This window comes from Theropithecus gelada, chromosome 5, assembly GCF_003255815.1.
Source record: "Theropithecus gelada isolate Dixy chromosome 5, Tgel_1.0, whole genome shotgun sequence".
NCBI lineage: Eukaryota > Metazoa > Chordata > Mammalia > Primates > Cercopithecidae > Theropithecus > Theropithecus gelada.
Window position 1 is genome coordinate 44,467,146 of NC_037672.1, and position 23,056 is coordinate 44,490,201.

Here is a 23,056-nt window from a genome sequence, read left to right on the forward strand (position 1 = left end):
TTCACTCAGGGATAATGATCCCATTTGTAGACATTGATATTCTGGGAAGAGAGGAACATAAGACTTTTTCCCTGAGTCATTAGTAAATTAACCTTCTCAAATGCTTCCTCATGTTTTTTATTCCAGCACCCACTAGATCACTGTTCTACTAGATGGTATAGAGCTAAATATAGAATGAAAGCCCACCAGTATCCCAAAAGACCTAGGAAACTTTGTTACTGTTTAACTGTTTTAGGTGTGAAAAATTGTTGTATTTTTTCAGTTACTATGCTTGAGATAAGGCACATCTTACCTGACTAAGTGACCCCTAGGAAATTCACAGCTGATCCTGGGTCATATATCTTTTGTGGTTCAATGGCTCCTCCTCTGGATTAGAGACGAGTGCACAAGGCATCAAGGTGTTGCTCTAGCAATGACAAGTGTTTAGAGGTTAGCATAATATCAGCAAGGTAATGAAACTGTTTAACAGAATGTGGCATTGGGCTGCAAGTTAAATCTCTAGCAATTATTCCATGACAAATAGTGGGGTATGTAGATAACCCTGGGGCAACACTTGGAATGGCCATTGGTGGCCACTCCAAGGAGAAGCAAATTGGTCCTGTGAATCAGTGTATAAAGGGATGGTAAAAAAGACACTAGCTAAATCTACCACAGCACAAGTTAATGTTCATTATGCACCTGTGTCCACTAAAGCTAAGCTTCTCTGCTTGTTTTTGGACTCCAATAGATTTTGGATGCCACATGGGGCCTCCAGTTGCCTCCTACTGCTCACACGTGAAGGCAACCTTGGCCCCAACCCTAATCTGTAAGCTGAGGTGGAGTACACCCCTGGAACACAGAGACTGAGGTTCTTTTAGGTATAGTTCCTTTTGCTCCTTCTACCTCTTTTTTCTGATGGGACACTAGTAAGGAATCATTTTCACTATCTAGTTCCAGAACACTTTCGTCACCCCAAAAGAAATCCTGTAGCCATCATGTAGTCACTTCTCTTTTCTCCTTACCCCCAAACCCTGAAAATGATTGTTTAACATGGTGAATATAAAAAACGCCACTGAGTTGTACACTTTAAAAAAGTTAAAATGGTGAATTCAATGTTATTAGTCAACCTTTGAGTCTCAACTGAAATTTTGGGCCTTAGACTGTAAGGTCAAGGTGGCTGGCCAAGAAAAAAGAAAGAAAGAAAAAAAATTCAAAAAAAAAAAATGCTGTTCAAAATTGATAATTTACATTCTTTTAAAGTTTAGTTTCTCCTTAAAGTAGAAGCTTCTTGCCAAACATTTGCAATGGGTGTGATTTTATCTTAAAAATCCAAGTAAAAGAACGTTTGAGGACTCTTCCCCTTTTATTACATATAATAGCGTATGATGATAATCAATTTGCTTATTCTTTCAGAAAGTTATTTAGCTCAGTAGATACTAAGAGGTGCCACCAAATAAAAAAATTCTATAATTGATTTAAAAGCAGTGATTTGGATCATACAATTAGGTCTAATTATTGTATTTATTTTATTAAATTGCAAACTTACTAAAATAACATTGGCATATTCTCTGTCATAGATTTGTGGTAGCTGTATCCAAAATTGTTACTCCTCAAACAATAAATTTCATCTGTAAGTCTTTTTGCCAGTAGAATTCTAGACCTGAATGACATCAATTTAAATAGGTTATTACACTGATTCTAAACTCTTCTGCCTCATTGTAGTAAAAACTGGTCCAACTCAAAAAGGCCACATCAACCCAGCAGCTTGCCTTGAAAGTGCAATCATGCTCTCTAAGCACTAGTAGCACAATCATTGATTTTAGAATCAATGGGACACCAGGTTCACACTAGATCTCTGCTTGGCAGCCGGAAAATGGGTTAGAACATTTTAAACTTTATAAAATCAAAGCAAGTAAACATAAATTACATAAAATCATATCTGTTTTGGCTGCTTGTATCTTAAAGTCAACTGAAAGCAGACATGAAATGCCAACATTCAACTTCAGGAATTTGAGAACTAGCCAGCCATCCCTGACCTTATAGTCTAATGTCTGATTCCAATTGAGAGCCAAATGTTGATTTCTTCTAAAGAACTCTTTTTTAGATATTTCATTTTGAAATTTTTATCAGTTTTCAAAAACTGGAATCCTGGGTTGCAGGCTGAAATATGAGCGTATTCCCTCAAAACACTCACAGCAAAAAGCCCAGCGTTGTTTTATAAGCAACAACTTGACAAATGCTGAATTTATAGCTGTGATAGTAGGTAAAATATGCTTGGTGGAATAAATGCTAAGTGGCAGTTTGATCTCATCATTAAGTGACAAGGTAGAGATATTAATTTTTTCAAATTCATATGGATTTAGATGAGATCATACTAAGTAACAGAAAATTTGTTCTTTGAATTTTTTCTAAGCAACTCCTGGCCCCTTAATGCCCTTCCACTGATGCTTTTAATAGGATTAACTTGTGAAAGTAGTGGCAGATTGTAAAGAATATTTGCCCTTAGTCTTTGTGATATAGTTTAGGAGAGTCAATGTTAAGTTACAATGTATTTTGTTTTACTTTTCTAGACATCTCTAACCCTGAATAGCTAAAATTCTAGCACACTGTACACAATTTGTACTTAACTTTCTTTGTCACTTTAATTTTTTTTGACAGATGGCTGTTGCCAAGAATCAGCTTGGGTGGGGAGCTAAAGTTCCAAGAAATATAAGAAGTTGCATGCATAGCTGATATCCCTCAGGTTTTTTTTTTTTTTCCTGCACTCCAAATGATAAACAGAGACCTGAGCCAGAGCTCCTGCCTTCTGGGATGGCCCTTACCAATGACGGCTTTGTCTCTTGACTGAGTCCCAGGTCCCCAGTCTGTAAATCAGACATAATTTTGTTTGTCATCCCCTTTACTTCACCAAGGGATTTTAAGGATTGCAAAACCACATAGCACTTGACAATACAAAATGCTATAGTAATGGTTAAAATGAAGAATTACCGTGTCCTGCCAATGAGTAATCTACTCTCAGGGAGTAAGTTAAGCATCTGGGATGTGAATTAACTCTCTCCCGCCATCAGGGCACCATTTTTAGCTGAAGGCTGGAGGGTATAAAAATGTATATTATTCCTACATGAGGCCAAAATACTTCTGCCCTTCCCACTATGCTAACATTGTATAACTAAAAATTTACTAGAAGATATTAGACAGTCTTGGCAAAGTCTAAAAATTAAGTCTAGAAAATTATTATAGCTTAATATGTAATTATCGAAGCAATCGCCAATGTTTATTCCTTTAAAATAAAACAAAATGAAATCTTTTCATTCTTTCAGGTTTTCCTCCCTGAAATCACCAAAGACTGAAAGCATGAACAATAATATTACAGTTTTCCTTTGCAGCTCATTATAGCTTTATGATTTATGAATTTATACAAACTTATTTTTATTCTATTAAATTATTATCACTACAAAGTGATATGTGTTCTTTACATTTACAATATATTTTCTAAGTTAATAATCCATTTATCTTTGTTAGCTAAGGCTGCTGTGACAAAATACCACAAACTAAGTGTCTTACACAACAGAGAGTGTTGTCTCATGATCTAGAGACTAGAAAACCCAGATCAAGTTGTTGACAGAGTTGGTTCCTTCGGAGGCCTGTGAAGGAGGGTCCGTCCAGGCCTCTTTCCTAGCTGCTAGTGGTTTGTCTACAATCTTTGAAGTTCCCGAGTTTCTTCTCCATCACCCTGATCCCTGTCTTCATCTTCACATGGTGTTCTCCCTGTGTGCATGCCTGTGTCCAGATTTCTCCTATATGTAAAAACACCCAACATAATGGATTAGGGACCCACCTTACTCCAGTATGACCTCATCTTACATTAACTAATTACATCTGCAACAACCCTATTTCCAAATAAGGTCACATTCTGAGGTAGTAGAAATTAAGACTTCAAGTATGAATTTGGAGAGGGGAGACATAATTATAATCATAGCATAATTTTATTAACTCTAAATTAAATGTATTGATGTAACAAAAGACCATAACTGATTACAGTTAAATTTATATTTGAGACCGTGTTTTTTTTTTGACAGTCCACATGACTTTTCAGATTTTAATCATATCTCCTTTCAGATTTCCCTCCTCATGTCTATAGTGTTCTCATTGATTTCACTCAGGTGTCTTAGGAAAGATGCTCTTCTCTATGCCTTTTAGAGTAATTTCTGCATTTTTAGGGTCCATACTTCCATTACCATTTTGGGGGTTAGCACTTAGTACATGTGTTATGTATTATCTATTCACTCCGAAATTTGTACATTCTTGAAAGCCAGGCACTTGAAGCCAAGGTTTTAATCTGTCTGGCAGTAGATATATAATTCTGGACCAGTGAGTTTCTGTATATGTAAATAAATTAATAATGTTTTAATGGAGTTTTAGAGAGGATTAAATAAGATACTGAAAATAAAGTAGGAAACACTCGTAGCATAATGCTGAGACTTGGCTCAGGTAATTTTCTTGTTTTTATTTCATTATTCAAAATGGCCAAGTGTTATCTGCAAATTGTATGGAAAACTATGCAACCCTTTTTCCAGGTCATTTAACAAAATTTACATAAGATTGTGTCAGTTTTTTTTTTCTTTTTTAGGTTGCTATACCAAATGCTCCCTTCTCAAAATTTCAAATAACTTTAAAGAACAAAGACTTTTTTTTTTTTTGCTTTATCCTTTTTTCTTTTCCTTTTGTATTAGCTGTATTTCAGCTAATAATACAATTAATACAATACAATAATTGTATTAACAAATACAATTAGCTGTGTTTCTGCTCCTGTCACACATTTTTTCCTTATTCCAGGATCCAGGCTGAAAATGGAGCCTAAATACCTTATTGAAAACGTCCTATCTTTGTGACAGAGGAAAGGAGACCAATCCAAAACCAACAGCGTACCTTGCAGCTTCTCCTCACAACTGACATACTATTTCTTCTATTCACATTCCTTTGGTTAGAGCAAACCGTTTGAACAATTATGGTGTAAGAGATAGGGAAGTATATGCCTTCCATAGAAAGACACTGAAATTCACATGATGAAATGTAGAAATGTGTAATCTTCCAACAAGGGAGGAGGCAGAAAATAATTTGGAACATAACACAGCCTACCATAAAAACCAGTCACAATTCTGATACCTGAAAAACATCAATATTAGTAATTTTCTCTTCATAGGTGTGCCCTTTTATTTCTACTTAGGCTTTTTTTGTTGTTTGTAATCTCTTAGAAAAACAATAATTGTAGTGTTGAAATGACTACAATTCTTTGACCTCATGGAAGCCTCTTCAAAAAACATCTAATCAGCATACTTTCATCCACATGCATGATTACTTTCTTCAAACTCCTAAAGCAACATAATGTTTCCTTATATAGAGATTCATATTGACTTTCCTGTAATTTATATCCGAATAATTAGTGGTCTGTTAGACATCTTTTGCTTTTGCCTACTTTGGAAAACTTCCTGACTTTTGGTAATAGTGCCCCATTTAAAAAATTACCTGTTAACAAAAGTAAACCAAAAATAAAATTCTTAGGATCCTCCAACCATCTGAATGGACTTTCTCCTGGGCCAGGGCACTCTAAAATTTAACCTGAAAGCTGGTTCAGGCCACGATGGGAAATGAGGGGTTAGACATGCCTCATTTACCCTCCAGCATTAACATTAATACAGACCTTAAATCTGATTTTTAAAAAAAATTTACAATCTATTTTCTCTGAAGTGTGCTACCTGGAGGCTTCATCTGCATGATAAAACTTTGGTCTCCACAGCCTTTTATCATAACCCAGACATTCCTTGCCATTCCTTTCTATTGACAATAACTCTTTCAACCAATTGCCAATGAGGAAAATTTTGAATCTACATCTAAGTATGACCTGGAACCCTGCCTCACCCCCATTCTCCCACTTCAAATTGTCCCGCCTTCTAGACTGGACAAATGTACTCAGGATCTCCTGAGGGCTGTGTCACAGGTCCTGGTCACTCATATTTGGCTCAGAATAAATCTCTTCAAATATTTTACAAAGTTAGACTCTTAGTATCAACAGCATTTTCAGTCTTTGTGTCTCATTTGGGTATTCTGCACTCTAAAGAGTCACAATAATTGGTTCTTAGGCAGATAGATGACTCAAATTGAGCTAATCAGAGCAAACAGATGTGAGCCTGACAACTTTTATAGGAACTATGAGGAAAGACTGTCTCTCTCAGGGGGTTTATTAACTACTAAGATTCATCCCTGGAGCTACTGGTGACCCTCTGGCCACCATGAGAATATAGCTTATATGAGAATACTTCATATCAGAGAAAAGAATTACTGACAGTGGAAGAGAGAATGAGAAGATTAACAGGATTGTTTAAGTACCTAGATACAACCTTAAATGAAGCTCAACCTCCTTAACTTCTATTTTTTGCTTAAACTGATTAGATTTCTGTCATATGCAACCAAAATGGTCTTGACTCATGTATTCAATTTTCTAGCTTTTTTCCAGATTATCAGGGAGATGTGAATATATGCTTCCTGTTTCGTTCCACCCTCCCTTTTCTTCTGTAAGATTTTTTATTTGATCAAAGTTGTATACAACTGTCTTTTATTCTTCACTCCTTTTATATAAATTTAGTATAACCAAAAATTATTAAATAAATCTATTTAATAAGTACCTAAGAAAATTTTATTTCTGATCCTCATGATGGAAAGAAATAAACTAATTTTAACAAAAAAGTATTTGCTATATATTATATTCAAGCTCTGAGAGAGTGAAGTGGCAGTATGGAATCAAGGAAAAGAATAGAATTTGGAATTGTAAATCAAAGAAAATGACTGAGGTGAGCCTCCATCATTTTAGAGGTTTATTTCATCAAGATTGAGGATATGCCCAGGAAAAAGGAACACAAAACCACAGGAAACATCTCTGATTCGTGCTTTTCCCAAAGAGGGTTTTGGGATATATATATATATATATATATATATATTAAAAGGGAAAGGACAAGCAGTAGGGGAAAGACGAAGGAAAAGAAAAAGGAAGGGTAGATAAGGTAGAAAAAAGGCACAAACAGTTTCATTTCTTTTAGTCTTTGATCATTTACTGAATCCACATTTTACATGTTTGAGGAGGAAGTGGGAAAATAGTTATGCATTTCTCTGGTACTCAGTGAATTTTTCCAGAAGTCAGCACAGAGCAGAAGAAACTATCATATGTGCATTTGCCTCAGGTGAGTTGTGCACAGGGGAGGGTTGACTTGTAAGTCCTGTCCTTTGTCCAGTACTTGTGAAAATAAGCTGTTAACTTACATCGTCAGTGTGAAATTCAACAGAACTGTTTTAGGGAAAAGACCTTGAGGCCCACAAGGAATTGTGAGCAAATTGTGAGACAGGTATGTAGCCTTTTATCTTTGTAGCTATCTAGGAAGAAAATGCGAGGCAGTTTTGCATGATGCAGCTCCCAGATTGAATTTTTCCTTTGGCTTAGTGAGTATGGGGTCCGACGATTTTATTTTCCTCTCATAGAATTAATGAACGTGAGTTAGAAATCTGGTTCGTGTACTTATTAGCAGTGTGACCAGAGGGAATGATTTATACTTCATAGATAAAGTCTTAATTTTTTTATTGGGGATAATACTAGAAATTTAACAGCTATTGTAGTGAGCAAATGAAATAGTTTTTGTGACAAATAATATAAAGTTTTATAAAAATTACCACTATTCTTACCACTGGACCAAAGTGTAGTCCTAGGATTAGGAGCATTTACTTTACCCAGGAGCTCATTAAAAATACAGATTCTCAGATCCTGTCCTACTGAGTAAGACTTTTAGAGTGGTGCTCAGGAATCTATATTTTAAGGAGCTTTCCATGGAACACTTGTGAGAGTTACAACTGAAAACCATAATCTTAAACTTTCTATATGAATAAAAGAAGCCAATCACCTGGATTTGCTATGATCTATGTTGGTAAGTAGCATTTAGTGAACTATAAGAAGTCCATGTGCCAATAACCTTCTTTCTAGCCACAAAGATAAAATGGACACAGATCTTAAAAATTCAATGCATACGATAATGGTAAATGAAATACGATAAGGCATAATATGTATAATTATCAAAGAAATGATATACTATGAGATATGAAATTAAGAAGAAAAGATAATTGCACACTACAATTTTCTCAGAGGAACATATAATCTGAGGATAAATTCCTCAAGCTATAGACAGACTTTTGGGGGGGTTAAGTGAATGCAAAGGATTCCAGTTGAAAGAATTACGGTGAAAACAACATAGATGGGCAAGGCTAGGAATAAGTTCAGCATCACTGGAATGTAGAGTGCTTTGCAGGAGAAAAAAAACAAAACCAAAACACACACACACACACACACACACACACATACACACACGAACTCTTTCCCATCTGCATGGCTGGTGAAAAAGTTGAGAAGCCAGATACTAAAGAGAAGAAACCCAAAGCCAAGAAGGCTGATGCTGGTGCCAAGGTAAAAAAGGGTATCCTCAAGGCTAAAAAGCCCAAGAAGGGGAAGCCCCATTGCAGCCGCAATCCTGTCCTTGTCAGAGGAATTGGCAGGTATTCTCGATCTGCCATGTATTCCAGAAAGGCCATGTACAAGAGGAAGTACTCAGCTGCTAAATCCAAGGGTGAAAAGAAAAAGAAGGAGAAGGTTCTTGCAACTGTTGCAAAACCATTTGGTGGTGACAAGAACAGTGGTACCTGGGTGGTTAAACTTCACAAAACGCCTAGATATTGTCCTACTGAAGATGTGCCTTGAAAGCTATTGATCCACAGCAAAAACCCCTCAGTCAGCATGTGAGAAAACTGTGAGCCAGCAACACCCCCGGGACCATTCTGATCGTCCTCACTGGACACCACAGGTGCAAGAGGGTGGTTTTCCTGAAGCAGCTGGCTAGTAGCTTGTTACTTGTGACTGGACCTCTGGTACTCAATCAGGTTGCTCTACTAAGAACACACCAGAAATTTGTCATTGCCACCTCAACCAAAATTGATATCAGCAATGTAAAAACCCCTAAACACCTTACTGATGCTTACTTCCAGAAAAAGAAACTGTGGAAGCCCAGACACCAAGAAGGTGAGGTCTTCAACACGGAAAAAGAGAAATATGGGATTACACAACAGCACAAAATTAATCCGAAAGCTGGAGATACACAGATTTTACAAAAAATCAAAGCTATTCCTCAACTCCAGGGCTACCTGCAATCTGTGTTTGCCCTGACAAATGGAACTTAGCCTCACAAATGGGTGTTCTAAACGTCTTAAGAAGAACCTAATTAACTATCTGACCAAAAAAATAAGAAAAAACACAAGAAAGGAGCTTGGGATAAACTAAAAATGGCTTTTGATAACAAGAAAAATTCAAATGATGTTTTTAGCAGTAAGGAATGTATAGTGGGAGAATGGACTAGTGAGAGTACACACACATTAGAACATCATGGTGAAAAGCATGGTTCAGATAGTTCTGCCTCAATTTGAACCCTAAATTACTATTAACTACCTGTTAAATTTAACAGAAATGTAACCATTCTGTGTCAGATGTACAGTGGGAATATATTTGCATATACAGGTTGTTGCTCAGTTGCAGTTATCATAATCCATTCTGGATAGTTTAAGCATGAAGAGAGTTACGCAGAATGTTAAGTGACTTTTGGAAGCACTGGAAGAAGAGAACGGTCTTTATAATAAATGTTTTAAAATGCTGCCCAAAGCCGCATTGCAGAACTAGACCACCATGGAAAGAAACGTTTGCTCCTGCCATGATTAGGAAGCTACTGCCATATTGACAAGTCACCACTACATCTCTCAGGTCCAGCATCACAAAATCTCTGCCATACCCTACAACAGGTAAATGGGGACTTCGAGTTCTGTATGTCTCTTGACTTCATTCAGTTCTAATTCAAGTTTTGCATGAACACATGGGAACAATGCACAAAGTGACATCCGCAACCTGGACTGGAATAGTCTGGGTAATGTGGCATTTAGCTTGCCTACCTCAGCCCAGGAAGGCACGTTGGGAAAAAATTAGAATAAACTTTGAAGGAACCAGTCTACATTATCATCTTCTAATTCCCGGAATTACTGTGAGTACTAGATTCAATTCTCTGTATCAAGCTTTCGGGATGACACAGAATATGCAGCATATAGTAGATGCTCAGGAAGTGGTAGCTTATAAAAGATTTTAGGATCACAGTTTTGAATAAAAAGAAAAAAAAGCAATGGAACCATTTAGAAGACAATTTCTGCAGTTTAGAGTAGAAGAAATAATGACACAGAATGAAAATGAAGGTTGTACATATGAACAAATGAAGAGATACTCATGATATTTCAAGGGCATCATGGACCGGACTCCATGACAGAATGTTAACTGGTAGTTGCAAAGCTGATTGTTCAGATTGCTAATGATTTTCAGTATGAGGCTACTTGTTTTATTTCAGGATGGATGCTGGAAAGGGAACCAAATCAGTTTCAAGTGCCACAATTGATCGGCCATAGCCATTTTGTGTTCTCAGAACTGAAAATTGTTAGGACAGACATCTGAAGAGTTCGTATCAATTTGGCATTCTCTCTGAAACAGTAAATCTCAATAAATATGCCCTAGATGGGTCTTTTGTAACCTAAATGGGTCCTAGATGGTTTGTTTGAATACTTAAATAGTGCTTACCTGTAATAAGAAATGAAATTAATACACTTTTTAAATTGTATAAACTCAAAATATCTCCATTTTAAGGTAGAAGAAGTTATTAGTAGAAGTACTTTAGACTTACTTTCTGCAAGGGATTTATTTCCCTGAAACATGACTACTAGCAAGACCAAAAAATGTGTTAAATCCAAATGCTCAGTAGGACATCCAACTTAACCATGTCATAAAATCTTCCGAAACAATCATTCACTTAGCACCTTGTTCATGTACTTAGTACATGAATAACGGTCGTTTTCTCTGATGCCTAGTCAGAGTCTTTGGCTCTCAATCTTCTGCTGACTTCTATTTAGAGCTTTTTCTTTTTTCCTTTCTTTCATTCACATACAAACAGTGCAGGCTAGTTAGCTTAAGTAATGGCTTTTACTGATCACTGATTTCTGTCTGCCTCAAGGATTGTTTAGTTAGTGCTAAGTACACTTAGTGCATCTGGTTACCCTGACTCATCCTCTGAAGAATGCTGATTCCTCAGGCATGTCTTCAAGACGATTTTTTGAGATGGTTCTAACTTCTGAACCCCCAGGTATGTGGGCCGGGTTAGAGGAGCATTACATCTTCTCACTTAAGAGCGTTCACTTTAGAAACAATGAGAAGTGAATTTCCCATTTCTATACATGTTTTCCTCTTCTACATCGAAAAAATACAGTCAGAATTAGTTAATGATGAAAATGTTAGATGTTATGTGAAAGATAAGAAAATGTTTATATTGTGTCAATGTTATTATTTAATATAGTTATAGAAAAACATAAAATATAATACAAATAAGAAAATTAACACATATTGAACACTTCCTATATACCAGGTATCATGTGGACCACTTTGCATATATTCTCCCAGTTATTCCTTTTAACAATCATGTATGTAAGAGACTATTATCTTCATTTTATAGACAAGCCAACTGAGGATCAGAGATTAAGAAACTAGTCCAGTGTTTCACACATGCAGCTAGGAACTGCTAGCTAGGAAGCTAGCAGTTCAGGTACTCAAATCAGGCAGCCTGATTCCAGTTTCAGGGGAAATTTTGTGTGTGTGTGTGTGTGTGTGTGTGTGTGTGTAATGTGAACTAAGATCTTAATTTCTTAATGCTAATATTAAATTGATTCAATAAGCAGTTTCCTAGGAAAAGCAAATATTAAATGTCACAACAGATGGAGTGCTAATTTGTTGTCTTATTCTGCCCTTTGGATGTTTCAAACTGCTGTTTCCTGCTTCAAAATGTTGGTTAGGAAAGTCAAAGTTACAAAAAGTGAAAGCGAAAGAATAGAACCAATAAAGGGTAAGTCTATCAGAACACATTTAGGAGACTCTTCGATAAGGGAATGAAAAAGGAATATTGCTTTTCTCTAAACCTTTTTTTTTTTTTTTTTTTTTTGAGACAGAGTCTCACTGTGTTAGCCAGGCTGGAGTGCAATGGTGCAATCTCAGCTCACTGCAACCTCCACTTCCCGAGTTCAAGCAATTCTCCTACCTCAGACACCTGAGAAGCTGGGATTACAGATGTGTGCCACCATGCCCAGCTAATTTTTGTATTTTTAGTAGAAATGGGGTGTCAGCATTGTTGGCTTGGCTGGTCTCGAACTCCTGACCTCACGTGATCTGCCCTCCTTGGCCTCCCAAAGTGCTGGGATTACAGGCGTGAGCCACTGCGCCCAGCCTTTCTAAAATACTTTTTAAAGAACAAGAGGTTTTGGTCATTTCTGGCAAGATGGCCAAATACGAACAGCTCTGGTCTGCAGCTCCAAGTGAGATCAATGCAGAAGGTGGGTGATTTCTGCGTTTCCAACTGAGGTACCCAGTTCATCTCACTGGGACTGGGTAGACAGTGGGTGCAGCCCAAGGAGGGCGAGCCCAAGCAGGGTGGGGCGTTGCCTCACCTGGGAAGTGCAAGGGGTTGGGGAATTCCCTCTATTAGCCAAGGGAAGCCATTAGGGACTGTACCATGAACTCCAGACCAGATTCTACACTTTTCCCATGGTCTTCTCAACCCACAGACCAGGAGATTCCCTCTGGTGCCTACGCCACCGGGGCCCTGGGTTTCCAGCACAAAACTGGGCAGCCATTTGGACAGACACCAGCTAGCTGCAGGAGTTTTTATTATTATTATTATTATTTTTGTTTATTTATTTTTTCATACCTCAGTGGCACCAGGAATGCCAGAGAGACAGAACCGTTTACTCCCCTGGAAAGGGGGCTAAAGCCTGGGAGCCAAGTGGTCTGGTTCAGTGCGTCCTACTCCCACAGAGGCCAGCAAGCTAAGATCCACTGGCTTGAAATTGTCGCTGCCAGTACAGCAGTCTGAGCTCAACCTGGGATGCTCGAGCTTGGTGGGTGGAGGGGCGTCTGCCATTGCTGAGGCTTGGGCAGGCGGTTTTACCCTCACAGTGTAAACAAAGCTGCCAGGAAGTTCGAACTGGGCAGAGCCCACCACAGCTCAGCAAGGCCACTGTGGCCAGACTGACTCTCCAGGTAGATTATCTCCTGTCTGGGCAGGGTGTCTCTGAAAAACAGGCAGCAGCCCCAGTCAGGGACTTAGAGATAAAACCTGCACCTCCCTGGGACAGAGCACCTGGGGAAAGGGGCGGTTATGGGCACAGCCTCAGCAGACTTAAACATCCCTGTCTGGCAGCCCTGAAGACAGCAGTAGATCTCCCAGCACAGTGTTCAATCTCTGATAATGGACAGACTATCTCCTCAAGTGGGTCCCTGACGCCCTTGTATCCTGAATGAGAGACACCTCCCAGTAGGGGCCGATAGACACCTCATACAGGAGAGCTCTGGGTGGCATCTGGTGGGTGACCCTCTGGGACAAAGCTTCCAGAGGAAGGAACAGGCAGCAATCTTTGCTGTTGTGCAGACTCTGCCAGTGATACCCAGGCAAAGAGGGTCTGGAGTGGACCTCCAGGAAAATCCAGCAGACCTGCAGCAGAGGGGCCTGACTGTTAGAAGGAAAACTAACAAACAGAAAGGAATAGTATCAACATCGACAAAAAGGACGTCCATTCAGAGACCCCCTCTGAAGTTCAGTGACTTCAAAGACCAAAGGTAGATAAATCTATGAAGATGAGGAGAAACCAGCACAAAAAGGCTAAAAGTTGCAAAAACCAGAATGTCTCTTCTCCTTCAAAGAATCACAACTCCTCACCAGCAAGGGAACAAAACCAAATGGAGAATGAGTTTGACGAATTGACAGAAGTAGGCTTCAGAAGGTGGGTAACAGCAAACTACTCTGAGCTAAAGAAGCATGTTGTAACCCAATGCAAGAAAGTTAAGAACCTTGAAAAAAGGTTAGAGGACTTGCTAACTAGAATAACCAGTTTAGAGAAGAACGTAAATGACCTGCTGGAGCTGAAAAACACAGCACAAGAACTTCGTGAAGCATACACAAGTATCAATAGCTGAATTGATCTGCGGAAGAAGGATATCAGAGATTGAAGATCAACTCAATGAAATAAAGTGAGAAGACAAGATTATAGAAAAAAGAATGAAAAGAAATGAATAAAGCTTCCAAGAAATATGGGACTATGTGAAAAGACCAAATCAATGTTTGATTGGTGTACCTGAAAGTGACGGGAAGAATGGAACCAAGTTGGAAAACTCTCTTTGGGATATTATCTAGGAGAACTTCCCCAACCTAGCAAGGCAGGCCAACATTCAAATTCAGGAAATACAGAGAACACCACAAGATACTCCTCGAGATGAGCAACCCCAAGACCCATAATCCTCAGATTCACCAAGGTTGAAATGAAGGAAAAAAATGTTAAGGGCAGCCACAGAGAAAGGTCGGGTTACCCACAAAGGGAAGCCCATGAGACTAACAGCAGATCTTTCAGCAGAAACCCTACAAGCCAGAAGAGAGTGGGGACCAATATTCAACATTCTTAAAGAAAAAAATTTTCAACCCAGATTTTCGTATCCAGCCAAACTAGGCTTCATACATAAGGGAGAAATAAAATCCTTTACAGACAAGCAAATGCTGAGAGATTTTGTCACCACCAGACCTGCCTTACAAGAGCTCCTGAAGGAAGCACTAAACATGGAAAGGAACAACTGGTACCAGCCACTGCAAAAACGCCAAATTGTAAAGACCATCAATGCTAGGAAGAAACTGCATCAACTAACGAGCAAAATAACCAGCTGACATCATAATGGCAGGATCACATTCACACATAACAATATTAACCTTAAATGTAAATGAGCTAAATATCCCAATTAAAAGACACAGACTGGCAAATTGGATAAAGAGTCAAGACCCATCAGTACACTGTATTCAGGAGACCCATCTCATGTGCAAAGACACACATATGCTCAAAATAAAGGGATGGAGGAATAGTTACCAAGCAAATGGAAAGCAAAAAAGAAAAGAAAAAAAAGCTGTGGTTGTAATCCTAGTCTCTGATAAAACAGACTTTAAACCAACAAAGATCAAAAGAGACAAGGACATTACATAATAGTAAAGGGATCAATGCAACAAGAAGAGCTAACTATCCTAAATATATATGCATCCAATACAGGAGCAACCAGATTCATAATGCAAGTTCTTAGTGACCTACAAAGAGACTTAGACTCCCACACAATAATAGTGGGAAAATTTAACACCCCACTGTCAATATTAGATCAACGGGACAGAAAATTAACAAGGACATCCAGGACTTGAACTCAGCTTTGGACCAAGTGGTACTAATAGACATCTACAGAACTCTCCACCACAAATGAACAGAATATATGTTCTTCTCAGCACCACATCACACTTATTCTAAAATTGACCACATAATTGGAAGTAAAACACTCCTTAGCAAGTGTAAAAAATGGAAATCATAACAGTCTCTCAGACCACAGTGCAATCAAATTAGAACTCAGGATTAAGAAACTCACTCAAAACCACACAACTACACGGAAACTGAACAACTTGCTCCTGAATGACTACTGAGTAAATAATGAAAAGAAGGCAGAAATAAATATGTCCTTTGAAACCAATGAAAACACAGACACAGCATACCAGAATCTCTGGGACACATTTTTTTTTTTTTTTGTCTTTTTTTTTTTTTTTTTCCTTTTTGTGGAGAACGGGGTCTCGCTATATTACCCAGGCAGGTCTCGAACTCCTGGGCTCAAGCTATCCTCCCGCCTCTGCCTCCCTGAGAGCTGGGATTACAGGCGTGAGCCACCACGCCCGGCCTGGGACACATTTAAAGCAGTGTGTAGAGGGAAATTTATAGCACTAAATGCCCACAAGATAAACAGGAAAGATCTAAAATCGACACCCTACCGTCACAATTAAAAGAACTAGAGAAGCAAGAGCAAACAAATTCAAAGGCTGTCTGAAGACAATAAATAACTAAGATCAGAGCAAAACTGAAGGTGATAGAGGCACAAAAAACCCTTCAAAAAATCAATGAATCACAGAACTGGTTTTTTGAAAGATCAACAAAATAGACAGACCACTAGCCAGACTAATAAAGAAGAAAAGAGAGAAGAATCAAATAGATGCAATAAAAAATGATAAAGGTGATATCATCACCAATCCCACAGAAATACAAACTACCATTAGAGAATACTATAAACACCTCTACACAAATAAACTAGAAAATCTGGAATAAATGGATGAATTCCTGGACACATACACCCTCCCAAGACTAAACCAGGAAGAAAACAAATCCCTGAATAAACCAATAACAAGTTCTGAAATTGAGGCAGCAATTAATAGCCTACCAATAAAAAAAAGTCCAGGACCAGATGGATTCGCAGCTGAATTCTACTAGAGGTACAAAAAGAAACTGGTACCATTTCTTCTGAAACTACTCCAAAAAATAGACAAACACGGAATCATCCCTAACTCCTTTTATGAGGCCAGCATCATCCTGATCCCAAAACCTGGCAGAGACACAACCAAAAAAGAAAATTTCAGGCCACTATCCCTGCTAAACATCCATGAGAAAATCCTGAATAAAATACTGACAAACCAAATCCAGCAGCACATCAAAAAGCTTGTCCACCAGGATCAAGTCAACTTCATCCCTGGGATATAAAGCTGGTTCAACATACTCAAATCAGTAAACGTATCCATCACATAAACAGAACCAATGACAAAAACCACATGATTATCTCAATAGATGCAGAAAAGGCCTTCAGTAAAATTCAACAGCACTTCATGCTAAAAACTCTCAATAAACTAGGTAATGATGGAATGTATCTCAAAGTAATAAGAACTATTTATGACAAACCCACAGCCAATATCATACTGAATGGGCAAAAACTGGAAGCTTTTCCTTTGAAAACCAGCGCAAGACAAGGATGCCCTCTCTCACCACTCCTATTCAACACAGTGTTGGAAGTTCTGGCTAGGGCAATCAGGCAAGAGGAAGAAAGAAAGGATATTCAATTAGGAAAAGAGGAAGTCAAATTGTCTCCGTTTGCAGATGATGTGTTTGTATACTTAGAAAACCCCATCATCAGAGCCCAAAATCTCCTTAAGCTGATGAGCAACTTCAACAAAGCCTCAGGATACAAAATGTGTGAAAATCACCAGCATTCCTATACACCAATAACAGAAAACAGAGAGCCAAATCATGAGTGAACTCCCATTCACAATTGCTACAAAGAGAATAAAAGAGTTAGCAATACAACTTACAAGGGATGTGTAGGACCTCTTCAAGGAGAACTACAAACCACTGCTCAAGGAAATAAGAGAGGCCACAAACAAATGGAAGACATTCTATGAGCATAGATAGGAAGAATCAATATCATGAAAATGGCCATACTGCCCAAAGTAATATATAGATTCCATGCTATCCCCATCAAGCTACCCTTGATGTTCTTCGCAGAATTGGGAAAAAAAAAAAAAAAAAACTACTTTAAATTTCGTGTGGAACTAAAAAAGAGCCCACATAGCCAAGACAATCCTAAGCAAAAGGAATAAAGCTGGAGGCATCACGCTACCTGACTTCAAACTATATTACAAAGCTATGGTAATAAAAACAGCTGTACTCGTACCAAAACAGATATATAGACCAGAAATAATGCCACACATCTGCAACCATCTGAATTTTGACAAACCTGACAAAAACAAATAATGGGGAAAGGATTCCCTATTTAATAAATGGTGTTGGGAACACTGGCTAGCCATATGCAGAAAGCTGAAACTGGATCCTTTCCTTACACCTTACGGAAAAATTAACCCAAGATGGATTAAAGACGTAAATATAAACCCTAAAAGCATAAAAACCCTAAAAACCCTAAAAGAAGACCTAGGCAGTACCATTTGGGACATAGGCATGGGCAAAGACTTCAAGACTAAAACACAAAAAGCACTGGCAACAAAAGCCAAAATTGATAGAGTGAACAGGCAACCTACAGAATGGGAGAAAAAGTTTGCAATCTATCCATCTGACAAAGGGCTAATATCCAGAATCTACAAAAATCTTAAACAAATTTATAAGAAAAAAACAACCCCCTCAAAAAGTGAGCAAAGGGTATGAACAGACAGTTCTCAAAAGAAGACATTTATGCATCCAACAAATATATGAATAAAAGTTCATCATCACTGGTCATTAGAGAAATGCAAATGAAAACCACAATCAGATACCATCTCACACCAGTTAGAATGGCGATCATTAAAAAGTCAGGAAATAACAGATGCTGGAGAGGATGTGAAGAAATTGGAATACTTTTACACTGTTGGAGAATGAAAATTAGTTCAACTATTGTGGAAGACAGTGTGGTGATTCCTCAAAGATCTAGAACTAGAAATACCAGTTGATCCAACAATCCCGTTACTGGGTATATACCTGAAGGATTATAAATCATTTTACAATAAGGGCACATGTGCATGTATGTTTATCACGGCACTGTTCACAATAGCAAAGACTTGGAACCAACCCAAATGCCCATCAATGATAGACTAGATATACACCATGGAACACTATGCAGCTGTAAAAAATGATGAGTTCCTGTCCTTTGCAGGGACATGGATATAGCTGGAAGCCATTATTCTCAGCAAACTAACACAAGAACAGAAAACCAGATACTGCATGTTCTCACTCATAACTGGGAGTTGAACAATGAGAACACATGGACACAGGGAGGAGAACATCACATACCAGGGTCTTTCAGGGGTTGGGAGGCTAGGGGAGGGATAGCATTAGGAGAAATACCTAATATAGATGATGGGTTGATAGGTGTAGCAAACCACCATGGCGCGTATATACCTATGTAACAAACCTGCAAGTTCTGCACATGTACCCCAGAATTTACAGTATAATAATAAGAAAAGAATAAGAGTTTTAAGGGTAAAAAATGTGTTTATCCCATTCTTTATGCAGAATTTTGTAGTATGTATTGCAATATAACGTAGCATACATTAACAGCTCCTGCATTTGAAGAATTCAGGTACTCAACTATCAGTTCTTTTCTTTTCTTTATTTATTTCATATTTAAACACAGAAAGCAGTAAATTGAGGCCAATGAAATGTGTACTCCAAAACCTCTGGCCAAGCAGGGCAATTTCCGGCATGTTCAGCGCTCCTAGAATTCATACGGACACTTTAAAACAAAGAGACACATGAGCTACCAGACAGCATCTTAGGCTGCATTCCACCAAACTATTATTGTAACTTCTAGTGGTCACTACCAGAGAAGGCATCTGTGCAATTCCCCTTTGATTTCTTGCCATTTCCATGTTTTGCAATAGTTCATGGCAGCTTAGCAAGCTAAAGGCTTTGTGTGATTAAATCCTAGGCTTCTTTTTGTTTCTCTTTGGCCCAACTTATGACAGTGAAGCCACCAGCCTGGCAGGGTACATCCCCAGTGATTTATGCAGTGTCACTTTCTTGATGATTAACCTGAATAAATCATGCTGGTCTTTTCAGCAGTGATATAGCTGCCCTTTATATGCTTATCAATTTTCAGGGCAAGGAGAAATTAGCCCAGTTCTCCCATTGATCTTGTGAAGAAAATTGTACCTCACAGCAGTGATTCTACTGACAAACAATGAGAACAGTACAAATAACTTACTGGTTTACTTTTTAATCAATAAAGTTTCTCACAATGCATTATTCTAGCAATTGGCCTAAATCACTGTGCCTATAACTGTTGTTTTCAAAACCTTTTAATCTAATTGGAAAATCTTCCTTTGTACTAGTAATAAACACTCACTAAACTGTCTGCACCTAATTGAGCTATAGTAATTTATGGGTGCTCCCTACTGTTTTTCCCCTCTTTAATCAGAGAGACCACTTTATGTCTTTAACTAATGAATTCTAAGAATCCACCCAGTAGATCTGATCAAATGTCACTAGTGAATAAATCTTCATTAACACTGGCAGGTTCTGAACCTGGTCTCCATCTTGATTTAATTATTGTCTCACAACTGTACTCTCATCAGGTTTTCTCCATTTCTTCAAATAATGCCTTCATCACCAGATCTACTTGTAAAGCACAACCCCCTGCCGTTAAGAGTCTGTGCCAGTCCTAGGAATGAAAGCAGAGCCGACTCACTAGTATGATCAATACCACGTCACTCAGTTGTGGACATTGTAGTTGCTATTTCAGCTTCCTCTGCATCCTTTTCTGCATCCTTTCACTTTTGCCTGTATAAAAACATGCATGCTTCTATCAATTAATCTGGTAAATTAATTTATGCTACCCCAATCAGAAAAGTACATACACCAATAAACTGTTAAGAAGAAAACATATATTCACAATAGGTCATTATCTCTATAGGAAAGTGTTCTTGGGAAATCAGTTTAATGCCATACATTTGTTAAGGTAAGAGCAAATGAAGTTAGATAATACTAAGTGTGGTGGGGTGTCACAAAGCTGGCACCTACCAGTGACCAACCAGATCCACTGAAAGGACTCCATCAACTATGTTCACATTAAACTGATAGATCACTTATTTTCCTGAACTGTTTTCAGGAATACTCACTGATGAGGTTTATTTTGAACACTGCTTATTATCCCACCTGCTTCATTTTGAAATCATGTCCTCATGTTATCATTTATATAGTCCTCATGCTATCATTTATATAATTCTAAAAAAGTATGCCATCCATAAATGACTCACATTAAATTGAAAAAACAGAAATAGATGCTGCCATGCAGGAGAGAGCAACAATATTAGCCATGATGTTTAGTTTAATTGCTAGTTAACAAATATGTATGTAGAATTTACTGTGGGCCAAATACTCTTTTAAACACTTTGCAGGTTTTAATCATCCACACAATCCCAAAAATCTGCTCTTATTTAAAAATCTTATTTCCCAGATGAGAGAACTGAGGCACAGAGAGTTTGAGTGTCTTGCTATAGTCACACAATTAACAAATGGCAGAACTGGGATTTGAGTCCACATAGACATGTTTTGGAAGTAATTATTTTTTCTCTAAACTATGCTGTTTGCACAACCGAACGTTTGACTTGATTCTGAGTTCTAGGGTATAGGACAAAAATGGAGCATAATGATAGTTCGGGAAATCCTGATATTTAGTCATAAAAATATGTTCTAGCACATATTCCATGAACCCTGGTCTTTCACAATGATCCTCCAAAAAGAGATTCCATAGTTCAAAAAATTTAGGAAACTTTATCCATGTTATGACTCCCTTGGAAATTCACAAACACAGTAGCATGCTAAAGGCTCTGAGAGGATATTCAATGGAGACATAAGTGTAACTAGGTGCAGTGTAGTATTTGCAGACCTACTGGACAGCAAAACAATGTTTTCTGGAACATTCACTAAAATCTTGCAGATCTAATGACTCATCACGGATCACCATTATGGAAAAGTAATATTAAAGTCTTGTTTAATGTGGGTCCTTAGAGGAATATTGAATAATCTTTTCAACATTTTCTTGACTCAAATCCATAAAACAAATGCCAAAGTTGTTTTTACATGGTATGGCCATCATTCACTCTTTTATTTTTAACTGAATGTTTAGCATGGAAATAAAATGTGTTAAAGATGGTCCTAAGGGAAGCTAGACTACATATAACCTTCATATGGTCATTAGATGGAATGAAGACAGAATGCCCAAGCTAGTGGCCACAATTTCCAAGATGTTAACTGATAAAATGTGCTTTAGATTAGTTGCTTCTTAACTGAGATTTTGGAAAACACTTATTACATTATATTTTTAAATGGTACAGCTATTTTTTTTTCATAGTATAGAAACTTTTATTTCTTTAAGAGTGGTCATTTTTCTAAGCATTGGGTCAATTGCTGACTCCTAGAAAAATTGTATGTAGCCTTCTTTGTGTTGGGCCTTCAGTTGACTTTTCTATAGGCCCTACAGTATATCTTTGCACAAAATTAGGGAAGTTCTTTTCTTGTCCTTTTCTGCTTGGGTATTCTTCTGAAGCTAAGAGTATGAGCATTAGACTAATCAGAATGTAGTTAGAAACCTAGTTTCCATGTATTAGCTTTGAGACTGTAGCTAAGTTACTTTTCATTGATAAGCCTCTGATTCTTTACCTCTGCAATGGGGGTAATGAAAGAATATATTTTGCATGGTTATCATGATGTTTACCTGACATAATGCTTATAAAGCACTTAGTATAGTACTTGGCATTATCCAGTAACTGGAGTCTATTCCTAATATCATAGCTGAAATCACCAGTCTGCATCAGATATACTGGACAGCTTAGGACAGGTATGGTGGCTCACACCTGAAATCCCAGCTCTTTGGGGGGCCAACGTGGGCAGATCACTTGAGGTCAAGAGTTCGACACCATCCTGGCAAACATGGTGAAACCTCGTTTCTACTGAAAATACAAAATTAGCCAGGTGTGATGGCAAGAGCCTATAATCCCAGCTACTCAGGAGGCTGAGGCAGGAGAATCACTTGAATCCAGGAGGCGGAGTTTGCAGTGAGTCGAGATAGAGCCACTGCACTCCAGCCTAGGTGACAGAGAGAGACTCGGTCTCAAAAACAAAACAAAACAAAAAGAAAGACTGGAGGGCTTGTTAACACATGGATTTCTGAGACCCACCCCCAACATTTCTGATTCATTGGATCTGTGGTGGGGCTGGAGAATCTGAATTTCTAATAACTTCCCAGGTGATGCTGATGCTGCTTGTTTGGGGACCCCATTTTGAGAATCACTGCCATAGAGTAAGTGACAAATGTTCTATATAAACAGAAGTTGTCAAAAGTGATGAAGTTCTGTGAAGTCATTTTTTTCCGGACACATTTATCAGATGCACATATCAGACATATTTAATCGCTTTTGGCAGAGCAATTGTCTTACGTAGATCCTGCTGAGTATGTGAGTTGTGAAGAGATATACGAAACCTTCAACTGTTCTACACTGCTCTTGCATTTGCGTCGGATGGTTTCCTTCTCCAAAGA

At 38.1% G+C, this 23,056-nt stretch overlaps 1 pseudogene; it reads left to right on the forward strand.

The window, feature by feature from the left end:
* The first annotated feature begins 8,404 nt into the window (after positions 1 to 8,404).
* LOC112625283 lies at positions 8,405 to 9,270 on the forward strand (annotated as a pseudogene).
* The last annotated feature ends 13,786 nt before the right edge of the window (positions 9,271 to 23,056 follow it).